Below are 14,204 nucleotides of genomic sequence, written 5' to 3'. Positions count from 1 at the left end.
AGGAAGAAGCTCTTCTCAATGTTCTCTTTTAGCCTTGGTAATCAACAGGCATAATGTGACGCCTGAATAGGGATTTAAAGCACTGGTTGATGGGTGTAATATGGGCATATTTGTTTACAAAGAGTTTGCAGGTTTTTTTGTGCTCAAAATGGTTGCAGTGTGACAACCTGGTGGCATCTGAGAGTCTGGAAATGGATACACAAGATAGCATTTGCAGTACAGGTGTGTGCTGCTTAACAACTGTTCACTTAATGACGGACCGCACATATGACAGTGATCAAAGCACAATAGATGCTCTTACTGAGGCAATCACATCTCCCATTGCCTGCAGTAGAGGGTCTGTTTACACAACAGAGAGGCTCTTAATGCAAAGAAGAGGCAATCAGTCTCCAGTAGCCTGTGCAACCTGCTAGTGTCCAGCAGGGAGTGTCTGTTGGCACAACAAAGGCTGTCTGTTGGCACAAAGGATGGGACTGAATATTCACTTAATGACCTAATTGCATAACAACAGGGATTGGAGAACGTATCCCTGTCGTTAAGTGACACACATCTGTATTGGCTTACACATAGCTTGCAACCAATAAAGTATAAAACATGAAAAAATGTGAACGATTTTATGAGTTTATGTGAAATTGAGCAATAGTAGTTGGTGGGCTTTTGTGTGCCATATGTTGAAAAGTAAGCACCAAATTTTCCAAAATGGCATGCATGCCTTTGAAAATCTAGGAAGTAATGAAATCTTATCACAGATTTCTGGAAGTTCAGCTGTTTAAAATGAAGGCATTACATCAGCTTTGGAGGCTGGTTGCCCATTGGGTAACCATTACAACATGAGCTAGATTGCTCCAGTGGATGCAGTTGACACAAAGTTAATAGGATTATGATGTAGAAAGTGTCGAAAGTTGATTTGATGATATGCGTGCATCTGGGTTATACACAATATTGAATGAATCATTTTTCTTTCTCACCAATGTAAGTAAAATGTAACTTTAAAAAAAAGGAACTAGCAGTTTTATGGGATCAAAGTTTATTGAATTGATGCTGCTGCTTTATTAAATCTAAGAACTTCTCAAATAGAGGCACAAAAGCTTCCCCATCCGCGTAAGAGACAGCTAGACCACACGGGGGTGGGGGAATGCAGATGCTTTAAAAGCGTTTGAGGTCAGGCTCTTCTGCTCTTTGTAAAAGGAAAATATAAACTCAGCAAGGCAAGAAGTAGAATACCAAGTATAATAAATAACAGACATCCTTACTTTAAAAATCAAAAACCAACCAAACTCCATTATCCCATCCTAATATGAAGGAACTCACCTTTTATAAAAGCATACAGATGTAAAATCTGATGGATCACTTTTGTGATCTGTATTAGAAAACACGTTGGGACAATTCTTAGTCCCAAAATCTGACTTCTGTAGTCCTGTGTAGAGTTATCAGTAAAAATAGCCAAATACACTATCTTTGGGAAAATAAACAAAATGTTGCTCTATTTAAAAATTAACAGCTACACCCTGATAACTTGAAATCCACAAACAAAATTTTATGATGCCCAGATCATATCGTCCCTAGGGGCTGGGGATAAGAACAAGCCCTCAGTTTGGCTGTACTTGTCGTAAGAGGTGAGTAAACAGCCACTGGGTAGATGGGACTCGTCAGCCTGGGAAGGCAGCTCATCTGAGAGAAGGAAAACTCTGATCCCAAACCTCCACTGCCTTGTGGCTACATCCAGTTATGGAAAAGGCTTCAGGAGTCAACCTTGAGGCAAAATCCGGAGCCGGAGTCCCTGAGGCAGTTTATGGCTGAACACAGTCACGTTCTGGCAACTCCTGCGACGCCACTGGAACCAACCGTATTGGCTTCTGCCTTTTCATTGGACCATTTCAGCAACGTGGAGAAGGGGGATTTGCTGCATGGGTAACAGCCTATCCTCCGTATCTACTTTACCCAGGCTTCGCGCACTGGAGAGGACACTCTGTTCCAGAACACTATTCAGAGCGCGATACCAGTCTTCCGAGACTAAAGGATGCCAACATGAGATCATATCTGACCCAAAAGATTGGCTTTTATTTGCAAGTAGTGTTTATTCAATATTATAAAACACACAATTGATAATGACTGATTCACAATCATGAAAAATACACATGTGGTTCAATTGTATCTTGATCTTAAACCTAAAATCATAATTTGATAAATCTGTTAATCTGATTATTGGCTCTTGCATTTTTTTATTTTTAAAATACATGGCACAATATATTAGCTGCTCCCTTTGACAAGTGGGGCACTGAGACTAGGAGAAATCCACTTATCTCTGATAGCAGAGAGCTGAATTGGGGTGGACTGACCTTTAGTGATAGGGTTAAACTGCAGCACCCTCATTAACAAGATCCCATTAATTCAGATGTGCCTTCTCCCATGGAGAAAAAATGAAAACTCTAGTGCATGGGCCACTGGAAAGGTCTATTTGTTCCCCTTTATTCCCACAGGATTTCTGTAGAAGAATTTTCCAGTGAGTCATGTCCCTTGGGTAAAACAGGGAGTAGATGCTTGAGCTGAACATGTGCTGCTTCACTGGAAGAAAGGTTGATAGGAAAGCATCAGTCCTCCAAATCTTGCTATTTGGGTACCCTTTTCCTCAACCAAATTAATATTTTCCCTAGTCCTTTTCTCCCTTATCTGGGGCAGACAAAGCAAGGCTAGTTGGGCCACACAGAATTTGCCATACTGGTGACAACCATGTGTGAGAATGTTGCAGGTTTGGTTCCGGTACCTGCTTAGCCGTGAAGCTCACTGGGAGGGCATCTCTGTATCTCAGTGCAACCTACTCCCCAGGGTTGTTATGAAGGCAGATGCTACTTTAAGGGCCTTGCAAGTCCAGTGTGGCTAGTGAAAGCAGAAGCTTTGGAAATGGGAAGCAAAGATGTCTGCATTTTTTCCTTATGAGGGTCCTGCACAATAGGAGAATGTTCCCCAGAGCTATTGGCCTGCATAAACAGCTCAAGTCAACAGCTCAGGAGAGGGATGCCACTCTCATCCTGTCACATAGCATTTCTGATAGTTTTCTGTCACGTGTTTGAGAGTGAGTTGTGATGAGGGGTGAATTCACAAATACTACATCTTATGCACACTGAATTTCCCCCCTCTTTGACATTGTGGGTAAAGCATTGACTTTTTCATACATGGGTACATAAAGGTGGCAGGATTGGCCATTTTGAAAGTTAGATATATCAGGGTGCAATCCTAACTTTTGTTTAGGCCAGTGCAAGTCCCTTGCGCCAGCCCTGGAAGGTCACAAACATGCTGTAAAGTACATTTGCACCTCCTCCGGAGTTGGCTCCGTGCCCACTTGGGGAGGGGGTTGCATTGACCAAGCTTGGCTGATGAGGCCAGGGAGGAGGTGGGATGGAGGCGTTCTGGAGCAGGGGGAGGGCAGACAGAGGGCGTTTCAGGGGGCAGACAGGGGAGTGGGAGGAGGGTTGGGACCCAACTGTTATGCCGGAGTGCAGAGCAACTTGAAGCTGCTCTGTTCTCCTTGGACTTGTGCCATCTCCTAAGGTGGCACAAGTCAGAGTAGACCCATTGGGGCCATAGTGGCTTACTCAGGGGCAAGGGGAAGAATTTCCCCTTGCCTCCAGCTGAGCCACTTCTGGCCCTAATCTTGCACTGGGTACAGCGCAGGCCTCCTGGCCTGCCTGTTTCAGCACAAGATAGGATTGCTCTGTCATACAGTGAATCTGACAGGCTAATAGAGGGAAGGGGTGTCTATTAATGCTGAAAGTCCATTAAATCCAAATGCACCGAAGTCAGTAGAGATGCCCTGGCAGCAAAATTTTGATTGATTTTTAATACAGCAGAAAACATTTGTTAAATGGAGGTCTGTTAAATCGAGGGTTCACTGTAGTTTGCCCAGCACAAAGGTCAAGCTTCTCAGAAAAGCAGTCTTTCAACATGAGGGCTAGAATAGTGAAAAAGCTTGGAAAATGGTGTGGGCCTGCCTTTTTCTTGGGTTAGCTGTAAGGGGTGGAGGTTAAAGATGAATTGAGCCAATTTAAGTTGACACTTACTTGAAGCAATGATCTCTCACAAGCTGCTTTGACTGTCCAGCCACCTGGTCTATCCATGCATTATGGATGATTTAAAGGTCACTTTTCCAGCCTTTTACACCTTCCCTTTCAAATGTGCTCTCTCACTCTCACACGCACTCATACTGCATCATAGTCTTTTTGTTCCCCCCTTTCCCCCCACTAAAGCTTCAAATAAAGGTGGCAGAGAGGGAAGAGTGATAAATCTCTACAAAGCGGGTCTGATTTATCCAAAATGCATTTGATCAGTGAACAGTACCTAAGGTATATTGAAGTTGGGAGTGGCTGTCAGATGCTCTTCCCCTCCACTTACTGAGTGATGCGCCAGACTTTCTTCCTCCCACTTCTTGGATTGGAAAAGAAAGGGTGGGCAGAGCCGAAGACGAAGGGTGGAGGAGAAGAGTGTGGTGGGCTAGTATCAGACTGAAATGGTAGCCTCAGGCAGCAGATGGGTGGAGTGACAGAGATGCTCTAGACCAGTGCTCTCCTCCACACTTCCTATTCTGCTTTGTCCCCTTTTTTCCCTTTTCCAAACCAGGCAGTGTTAGGAGGAGCAAGAAAGCAAGTGGGTAGGTGGACAGGTGTGTTCTCCATCAATCTACTTGCAGTATTTTGTGACTTGCATGCATATTCAGTAGTTGGCTGCAGTGCTAAGCTGCCCATAGAAAAATTATTGTAAAAATTCATTTGTACTCTACTTTGTAAGCCGCCTTGGGCATTTGCTTTGGCATGGGAAAGGCAGGATATGAATGAATAAGAGCAGATCTGAACATGCATGCATGGCAGCAAAGTCCTGGTGGCCTCTCTTGGTAGAGAAAAGCCACTTTGAGATGGATCCATTTTGGAGGGGAGAACTGGCAGGGGAAGGCTGTTTCTAGTCTGTTTCTTTTCTAAAATGACTTTCCTTCCTGCCATCACAAAATTTCAGCTGGATGAGCACCTCTGCAAATGTGTATTGGACCTACACTGGTTGGAGAAAGCATCAGGGGTCTATGTGGGACAGAAGTGTGTTTCTGTGTAACTGTTAGTCCTGGCCTTGGTGATGACTTGTGTCACTTAGGGTGCAATCCTAACCCCTTATGTCAGTGCACCACTATGCCAGTGCTGGAAAGCACTGACATAAGGGGTTAGGATTGCACCCTTAGTGAGCCATCATGAATCAAACCCCTCTAGGGCTGCAGTCCTGTACACACTTTCCTGGGAGTAAGGGGCTTGATTAGGCAAGCATAGGCTTGTGATGTAGGAGAACTCTCATGTTTTTGTGTTTTTATGAGGCAACTTTTTTTTTGTTTGTTTTCAGTGACATGCATCCAGGGTGCATTTGAGCACACGGGATTTGAGGGATGGAGCCACTATGCAAATGCATTCACTGCATTTTGTTTAAATGTATTCTCTTTTCTCCAGGATCAAGCTCAGAGAAAGGCTGTTCAGTGTGCCTGCAGCTGAAGCTGTTTGTGCACTGTGCTGGTTGGCTGTAACTAGGTGACATCACAATCCCTCCCTTTCCCCTCCAGCAGTTTTCCAATATTTCAAAAGTTGATTCTTTGTTAATGAGATGAATGCATATATAATTGAATAAATGTACATGTGCCTTTTTTTTCCTTCCCAAAAATTCCAGTGGCACTCTTGAGATCTGGTGTGGAACAGAATCAAATGTTCCCTCTCAACAGTCATCAAATTAATTGCATGGATTTCTGCACCACAAATTTGTTGTCTGCCTTCCATTTGCAAACTTGCACTGAAAGCATACAATGGGATGCATCTCCTGTGGTGGCATTTGGGTGCTCAGAGTTATGCAAGTATCTTATGTAACTTGTGGTGAGTTAGGGCCCAATCCTATCCAATTCTCATTTGTTCCCAAGGTATGGGAACATGCATTGCAGCTGCACCGGTTCTGGAAAGTTGGATAGGCTTGGGCCCTTATTTGGCTGTGTCTTCCATGTACCAAAAGTAGTCCAAAGCCAAGATGAGCGAGGATGGTTAAACAAAATATTTGGGACCAGAGTTCAAATTTGAGAGGAGGGGTAGCGAAGGATGTGAGAGTGCACTTTGGCTTTGGATCAATGTCTGTTCCACAGTATATAATAATAATAATTAATTAATAATACAGGTATTTATATACCGCCTTTCTTGGTCATCAGATTTCTCCTCAGACTTTATTCAAGGCAGTTTACATAAGCAGGCTGTTCTAAATCCCCGTAGGGATTTTTACAATTGAAGAAAGGTTCTATCTTTCAAGAACTACAACATTTCAGATGGATCTTTCTGGTCTGGTCTCACTTCTGGCCTCCAGTTTCCTCCCATGCAAGCTGACAAGCAGCTCCTTCATCTCTCACATGGAGGGCAGCCAAGACGCTTCTTCACTCACACCGAAAAGCAGATGGAATAACTCAGCTCTGCTTGTCAGCTGCTTCAAGGTCTCACCATTCACGGTACCGGTGGCCTCGAACTGGTGACCTGCGAATGGGGCAAACGGAGGCTCTACCCTCTAGACCAGACCTCCTGTGCAAGTATTGGCAGTATATACTGTATATGCAAGTATATCCAAGTATATGCAAGTATTGGTGCATGAATGAGCTCTTCACCATAAGAATGTCACCAAATGAGAACAAGGGTTCATCTAATCTGGTATCTGGTTTCTAAGCAAGTGATCAGTGGGGGAGCTGTATTGCTTTTGGCACTGATCGTGTCAGAAACATCCAGTCTCACGCCTGTGATACCACTCTTGCACATGGGTGGCGACTGCGACTCTGTGGTAGTCTTGGGGGAAGCACTTCAGTTCTCATATACAGTGCTGGGAAAATGCAAGTCCCTAGCTAGTGCCACGAAAAACTTTACTTTGAGGAATAGCATTCAGACAGTGTGCAACAAGTGGACATTTATTGTGTTAAAAACAACAACAACTAATAGTGAAGAGTGACCCCCAATGTCCTCCAAAGTCTTCTGAAAAATTCAGCTTTCTGTTTTTTTTTTACTGCAAGCATGTTGCCTTGAAAATTTGGTCTGGGTCCCAAATCCTGTGACAACTAGCTCTTTGGCAAGTATTTGCGTTGCCACCACAACTTTTGGAATTTGTCTCAGAAGCAGTGAACATTGTGGAATCCCTTCCATCCCTGGGCCATCTTCAGCAAGTTGGGTGTGGTTCAAAGTTGACCATGTGACCATTTTGACCAGAATTGAGCATTTTGAGAAGTTTTTCCAGCCAAGTTATGGCAGACTGACTTCTTGTGTGCTGATGTTTAGTAAGGCAAGGAAGAGTCCAGCCCTGCTTTCAGTGTTCCCTTGTGGCCTTGGCCCCTGCTAACCCTTGCTAAGCAGTCTTTTTTTCCCTGGCCTGTGGCCAGGCCCCATCCCCATGGAGGAGCCAAGAGTGACTCACAGGCAGGAACTGAAGGAATTAGATTCTCTGCTGGAATTCTGGTTGCCTTTGGGGTGTGGCTACTCTAGATCCCTCATTTGCCTGCTGAGGATTTGTTTGTCTCTGCCTTCTCTCTCCTTCCCTTGTGTTTCATCTGTTTTTCTTCCAGAAGCCGGTCCACTCCCACTCCTTCGCCCTGGGCCAAACCTCTCCTATTGCTCCTCAACTCCAAGCTTGGGAAGCTGTTTTTCATCTCTTCCTCGCACAAGTAGACCTTTGTGCTGCGACTTCTGGCTGCTTTCCACTCTAAGTTTCAGATGCTAAGAATAGCACTGAGCTGCGGCAGTTGGAGTTGCTGACCCTCCTAGGGCCTGAATGTGCCGATCTGGCCAAGGCGTCCTTCCACGTAGGGAATAGGGATGCAACTGGAAGTGAGCCAGGGCCCTTTTCCAAAGGTTTGGCTATACTTCCTAGTCTGAAAGCCAAAGGTCACCAAGATGTAGTTCATGGCTTTCTCCCCCACCAGTCACTTCCTTCTCTCCTCTTTTTTTAATGCCTTGGACATTTATATTGGAGTCAATGTAGAGCAAAGGGAATGATGGTATGGCTGCTACCTTCACTGCTGTGACCAAGATACATGGAATGACTAGTGAGTTCTTGGTATTCCTACCATTGGAAATGCTACTGTGGGTGGGAAGACGAGTTGAGTGGATTAGCATTGCCAGCCTTGGAATAGAGCATCATCCCTTCCCAAGAATTTGTGCAATGCCAACACACACACACACACACACACACACACACACACACACACACACACACACAGAGAGAGAGAGAGAGAGAGAGACTTGTGCTTTTTGTTATGGCATGCTGAGGCCAACAGTCTGAGGCTAAGAGGCAAAGAAGGAAGGCCCATAGCCAGGGAGACAGACCAGGGACAGACTGCACTTGCTCCCGGTGTGGAAGGGATTCTCACTCCCGAATTGGCCTTTTCAGCCACACTAGACGCTGTTCCAGAACCACCTTTCAGAGCGCGATACCATAGTCTTTCGAGACTGAAGGTTGCCAACAACAGGCTGAGGACAGTTGTTCTCAGAGCTCTTTCACCTGGCAGTCCAGATGCACCAAGGTTTGCTGTGATCTGATCACAACTGTGTAAAGGGTGCTCGAGAGATGTGCATCTCCATAGACATTGTGTATCTGCAGCGAGTGGCAGCAGCCTTCCTCTATTGCAGTGATTTTCAACCTTTTTCATCTCATGGCACACTGACAAGGCACTAAAATGGTCAAGGCACACCACCAGGTTTTTGACAATTGACAAGGCACACCATGCTGCCAGTGGGGGGCTCACATCTCCCATTGGCCCTATTAATAAATGACCTTAGAGTGGCTCTTAGTCATGTGGGAAGTTTTTATGAAGCCCAGTAGGCAAATGCAAAAGGAATTCTAAATAGATGCATTTCTTAATAAATCCAAAACTTTGATCTCTCTTTTCACAAACCCCTAGGCATACTTAAATTTTAAAAGCTACACACTCTCTTGCAGTGTAAAAACCCCAGAGAATCTCTGGGAAAATTCATACCAAAAATATGTGATCCACCGTGTGTAATTCCATAGTTTTTTTCTGTGTACACATTCAGGGTCAGCCCATTACCTCTGATGGGGGGGTGTTATATCACATACCAGATGCTGCCCCCCTTACCTGAGGTTGAGCCAACTGCTGTTTCTCTCACTGCCCAATGTTCTAGCTCGCCACTCCCCTCCACGCAAATAGGTGGACAGAGACAGGTGCCCCCCAGCAACTGCTGCCTGAAGCAACCACTTCAGTTGGTCTCATAGATGGGGCCAACCCTGGATACTTTAATATGTATTGATCTGGGTTCTATTATTATTTTTATTCTTGTTCCTAAAACATCAGAGAGGTGTTAGCAGCTTTGGAATACAATACAATATCACTTTGGTATACTTACAATATAACTTTGGCTGCAATCCTATCCTCACTTTCCTGGGAGTAAGTCCCACTGAACACAATAGAACTTACTTCTGAGTAGACCTGCTTAGGATTGTGTCCTTAGTCTTATTCGGAGAGATAAATTCAGTGTTTGTCTTTTTATTTTTTTCCTATATCCTCAAAAATATTCTGCTACTGTTGATAATGTGATCTCATTTTCTCTTTGGGAGAGGATTTTTTGTGGCTTTGTTCCACCTGCTTGTGAAGCAGATAGATTTGGTTTGTTTGCTTGTCCCCCCCCCCCCTTTTTGAAATGAAAGGGGATCTGGGAGGAAAGGAAGAACAGTAGAATATATTGGCCTGCACAAAATAAATTTTGCAGGAAATAGACTTAGACTAAGCATCCTGCATACCCACCTGCACTGTGGGCAAGGGACAGCAAGCCACCCTTGCTGCATTGCTTAAGTTCCACTTGCACTGGGGGCTGCTTCACTACAGGGCCTCCCCTGTCTTTTCCCCACTTTTGACTTCTTGGTTCTCAGAGCTTTGGATTCCGCACAGGAGACTGTAGTTGTCCCCAGTCTCACTGCAGCTCTTGGCTCCCAGCATTACATCAAAGGGGAAAGTGGCTGGGCTCCACCGACTTCTATTATTTGGCTCTTTGTTGAGTTGCTGCTGATGGTCCTTCCCAAGGAGACACTTAAATCAGATTTTGTGTTTCCTGTGTCTGTGCGGTGACATCACGTTGGCTTGCATTTGGGATGTTGAAATGTTACTTTTCTTCGAGCTCTTAAAAACATCAGCCCTGCAATTGGTAGGATGTGCATGGTTGGTGTTTCCTAACCCAAATTAGAAAGTCCGAAAACCATACATCTATCACTTTCTAAAAATCCTTGCCATTATTTGGGGGAAGTTTGGGGATGATGCAGTTGCCCAATTGAAACTTCAACATTACAATGTTGCATTCTCTTTTATCTTGGGGATTAGTATGAAGCAGCTCATGACCTGGTCAAAAACCGAACCAAACTATATTAATGCCTCTGGTGACCAGACTGCAAAATCTAATAGATTTACCCTAACATCTTCTGTAATATTGGAAGAGATGGGGGCACCCTACACATGCAGCTGCTTTATACCAAGTCAGACCATTGGACAATATTGGGCTAGATGGACCACTCTGACTTGACAGTTGGTCTCCAAGGTCTTGGGGCAGAGCTCCAAGGTCTCAGCACCTGCTGCCTGGGATCTTCGAATAGGTTATTAAACTGGGGACATTTCACAGATAAAGCATGCTCTTTCCTGCTGAACCATGGAACCTTTCTTGCACTTTACACTGCAGCCGAACCAATATTGCCACTCTGCAAGTGACTGCTTGGGTCGTCCTATCCTGGACTTGTTACTGGGCCCAAGTGCAGAGAATTATTAAAGACTGTTTTGTTAGGGTCTCTTCCAGCTTTTAATTTTTATATTGTTAGTGTCCTTGAGTCCCTCCTGAGTTGGGAAAGGGAAAGCACATGATGTGAAATTTTTATGAATATATACAAGGGCGGGCTTGATTTTCAGATGCTGGTAAATGGCAGAAAAACAGTGGGGCTTTGATAATTTATGTGTTAATAGGCAAATGGTATCTAGTTGGAGCAGGTTCTGAGTTAGGGGAGGCAGGGTGGCTAGGACTGCTGCATATTTTCTCTCTGTCTTTACTAGCAGTGGAAAAGTATTGCTTGCCTGAATATTATGGAAGTTTTCTGTCTCTAAGTGATGTACATGGGCCTCAAGGACACATAAGCAAGAGTGGGGTGGTTGTCCATAGTGGGCAGTGTTTACAGTTCTTGGTATGGAGACAGAATGACCTGCAAGGGACTCAGACAACACGGTGTAGCTGACATGTCCAAGGCAAGGATTGTTCACCTTGAGATTACATCTCCTGCAACTTTTATGGTGTGAAGTTAGAGCGTGACTATTTCTTAGTCCTAGGGTATGTTTGAGTAATGTCATGATGGTAAGTATACGTTAATGACTGCAGACACAAATGCAGGGGCGTTGTGGACTGAATATTCTAGCACAAATGTGTGTGCTCTCTGACTGCACCAATTGCTGAAGATCAAATCTCCTTTTCGTTTTATTTTGCAGGATCAGTTATATGTTGGGACTGGTGAGTGCAAAGAAGAGAGGACAAGAGACGTTCAAATGAGTGGAATTGGCATGGTGCCTTATCTCTCCAGAGCGTACGCAGAGAGAGCAGGATATGGCGCTGATTGAGGTGAGAGAAGCTTTTGCTGCTCGTAACTGTGGCTGCTTCTGTGATGTTAAGAGCTGACAGCTGTTGTTGCTGGGAAGAGTGCTTATTTCTCTCTGTGTTGGAAGAAAGTTGTGCATTCTTTCCATTGCCACAGCTATCAACTGTGTGGGTGTGCCCAAATGTCCCTATCCTAGTTCAAAACAGAACTAGGATAGGGACATTTGGGCACACCCACACAGTGGGTATGCAGCACACCAGTGTTATCCACTGGCCTGCAGGGAAGGATATCTGAGAGCACCAAGGTGGTGGTAGCTGACTTCTTATCTGATGAGCACCTGTAATATCCTAAATGGGCTGAAGTCATTGAGTTGGGATGCTTGGAAGATGATTGATTCAGGATCCACCATCTGGCTAATTTAATTTCATTCTGCTTTGATAGGTCCAAGCCCTGTCCTGTGTCGCAAAGCACGACTTATCTGTGCCTCATAAAATACCTTCATTGACAGGCTTGGAATGGGTAATAAGAGTACACTGTAGTTGGGAAACTGAGGTTGCAGGAGAGTGGTTTCTGCCATGGCCATTGGGCAGAGCTGGAATGTGAATATAGCTAGAGCCAACAGCTGGCATTCTTGACCTGATCATCAGAAACTGACTCACTGAATATCTGCTAAATCATCAAAGGCAGACGTTTCATCTTTTCTAATAGCAGGATCTGGGCTGATGGCAAGAATCTACCAGGCTGTGGTTCAGGAGCAGGCAGCTGTGTTTGATTGATGGAATTCTCCATGGATGGTTCATTTTAAGGACAATGAGGGGTTCAGCAATTTATCTTTGCTTCCACTTGCACAATCTCTGAAGAAAAGTTTTTGGAGCAGGATGAGAAGTATTCAAGAGAACCAAAGGCTTGAAAAGGCACACTAGACTGGTAGCAGTAAGGAAGTCATGGAGTTGTGGCTGTGGTTGCCCAAAGAATCTCTAGGATTTGGTTAATCTAATCTAGAAATGCTTATATGTTTGGATCCCAGGCTATATGTTCTGAGGACACCTGATACAGCCACCTTGCTAAAGCTCAACAGGTCTAGATCTAGTTCAGTGCCTTGGTGGGTGATCACCTGGGAATGCTGCCTTGAGCTCCTGGGAATACTACTTTGAGCTGCATCATGGAAGGAAAGCACAATATAAATGCAAGAAATCTGAGTAAACAGTCAGTCAGAAGATCAGATTGCAGAAACATCAGCCTCTGCGAACATCATCCAAATATCAACATCATCCAAATAGCAAAGAAGGGTGGGAAGATCTACATTTGCGGGCCACGCAGTTGGTTAGAAATTAGTGGCCTGTGGACCAAAAACGAGCCAGTTTCTCATTCTGCGCAGGGAGTCGATTGATGCTGATGAATGTTGTATGTTAATGTGCGAATGAGCACTTGGCATTTATTTTGGTTGCTTAAGAGGTGTTCCCTCTCCCACACTTCCATTTCGAGAGGGGGTAAGGTTGAATGCTCAGTTTCAGGATTCAGTGATAGGTCCTGCTGGAGGCAAGTTCTTGGGGTGCTGAGAATCACTTGCTGAGAATCACATCCACAATTTATCCCGTTGCTTGACATATCTGGAAGACAGATGCCATCTCCACCTAAGGCACTTTGCAAAGCTATGGCATCCCCCCCCCCCATTTTGTGTTAAAAGGAAGTTGAAAGGCTTAGAGTCAGCAGATGATTCACCAAATGGGGAGGTGCTAAAAGAGTAACAGGTGGAAGCTGTCATTGGGCAGATTCTTGTAATCCGTTCTGGGCATGTGGCTGACAGCTCATCTTCTATGATCATCCTTATGGAGTTGTTTTCGTTCATTTGCAGAGAGGGAAAGAGATGCAGTGGGTCACCATTCAGATTGACTTGGGCTACTTGGAGTGGCGGTTTGTGCTCATGACACAGTCAGCCACTTCCTTCTACGCATACATGGATGCACACCAGAGCACAGGCTGACAAGACCCTCACATAGAAAATAAATGGATGCAGGCATGGCTATGAATCCACTGTAAGTCCTGTATCGGCCTGAGGGAGAAACAGAATTTTGTTTGCTCCTGGGTGCAGACAGTCCTTAGCAGGGCCTATGAAAGGAATTTTATTGGGGGGTACAAAGTTTCATTTGGGCCCCTTCCCAAAGGGGGAGGGGGCAATGGGGGCAGGCAGAATGGCAGGCAAAATAGGGCAGAGGGAAGGTGCTGACAGCCACAATAGTCTTTGGAGCCAAGGTCTACTTGGCTTCTTTATGCAGAGCCCAGGTCTACCCAACCATGCAGCACTCGTAGATAAGTAATATGGAAAACCAAACACACTCCTAAGTCTCTCTAAAGTCCAAACACACCAAAATGAACTTCTGCAGCAGCTGTAGCCCCGCAGCTGGGTCCCTGAGCTTCTATATACTCCTTCATAGTTATGGGATCCACAGGCCAAAGAGTTATTGAGGCAGGCTAGTTTCCTCCCAGATTTGACACTGTTAAAGGAGGGTCATGGATGCATTCCTGAGCTCCACATGTATGGCTTGCAGCAGCAGTTAATACTGCATGCATGTGGTTGTGCCTCT

General features: G+C 44.9%; 1 protein-coding gene across 3 annotated transcripts in view; it reads left to right on the top strand.

Moving 5' to 3' along the window:
• The window catches only part of KANK2 (KN motif and ankyrin repeat domains 2), a 78,204-nt gene that overhangs the window by 15,007 nt on the left and 48,993 nt on the right, over window positions 1-14,204 (top strand). For all 3 annotated transcript variants that reach the window (XM_066614288.1, XM_066614289.1, XM_066614287.1), the window contains exon 2: window positions 11,513-11,642. The gene's annotated coding sequence lies outside the window, so the exon portion shown is untranslated. The remainder of the gene's footprint in view (window positions 1-11,512; window positions 11,643-14,204) is intronic.

This window comes from Tiliqua scincoides, chromosome 2 (genome assembly GCF_035046505.1).
Source record: "Tiliqua scincoides isolate rTilSci1 chromosome 2, rTilSci1.hap2, whole genome shotgun sequence".
In the NCBI taxonomy this organism is placed as follows: domain Eukaryota; kingdom Metazoa; phylum Chordata; class Lepidosauria; order Squamata; family Scincidae; genus Tiliqua; species Tiliqua scincoides.
Note: the sequence above shows the minus strand (reverse complement) of the source record. Positions and strands in the feature narration are given on the sequence as shown.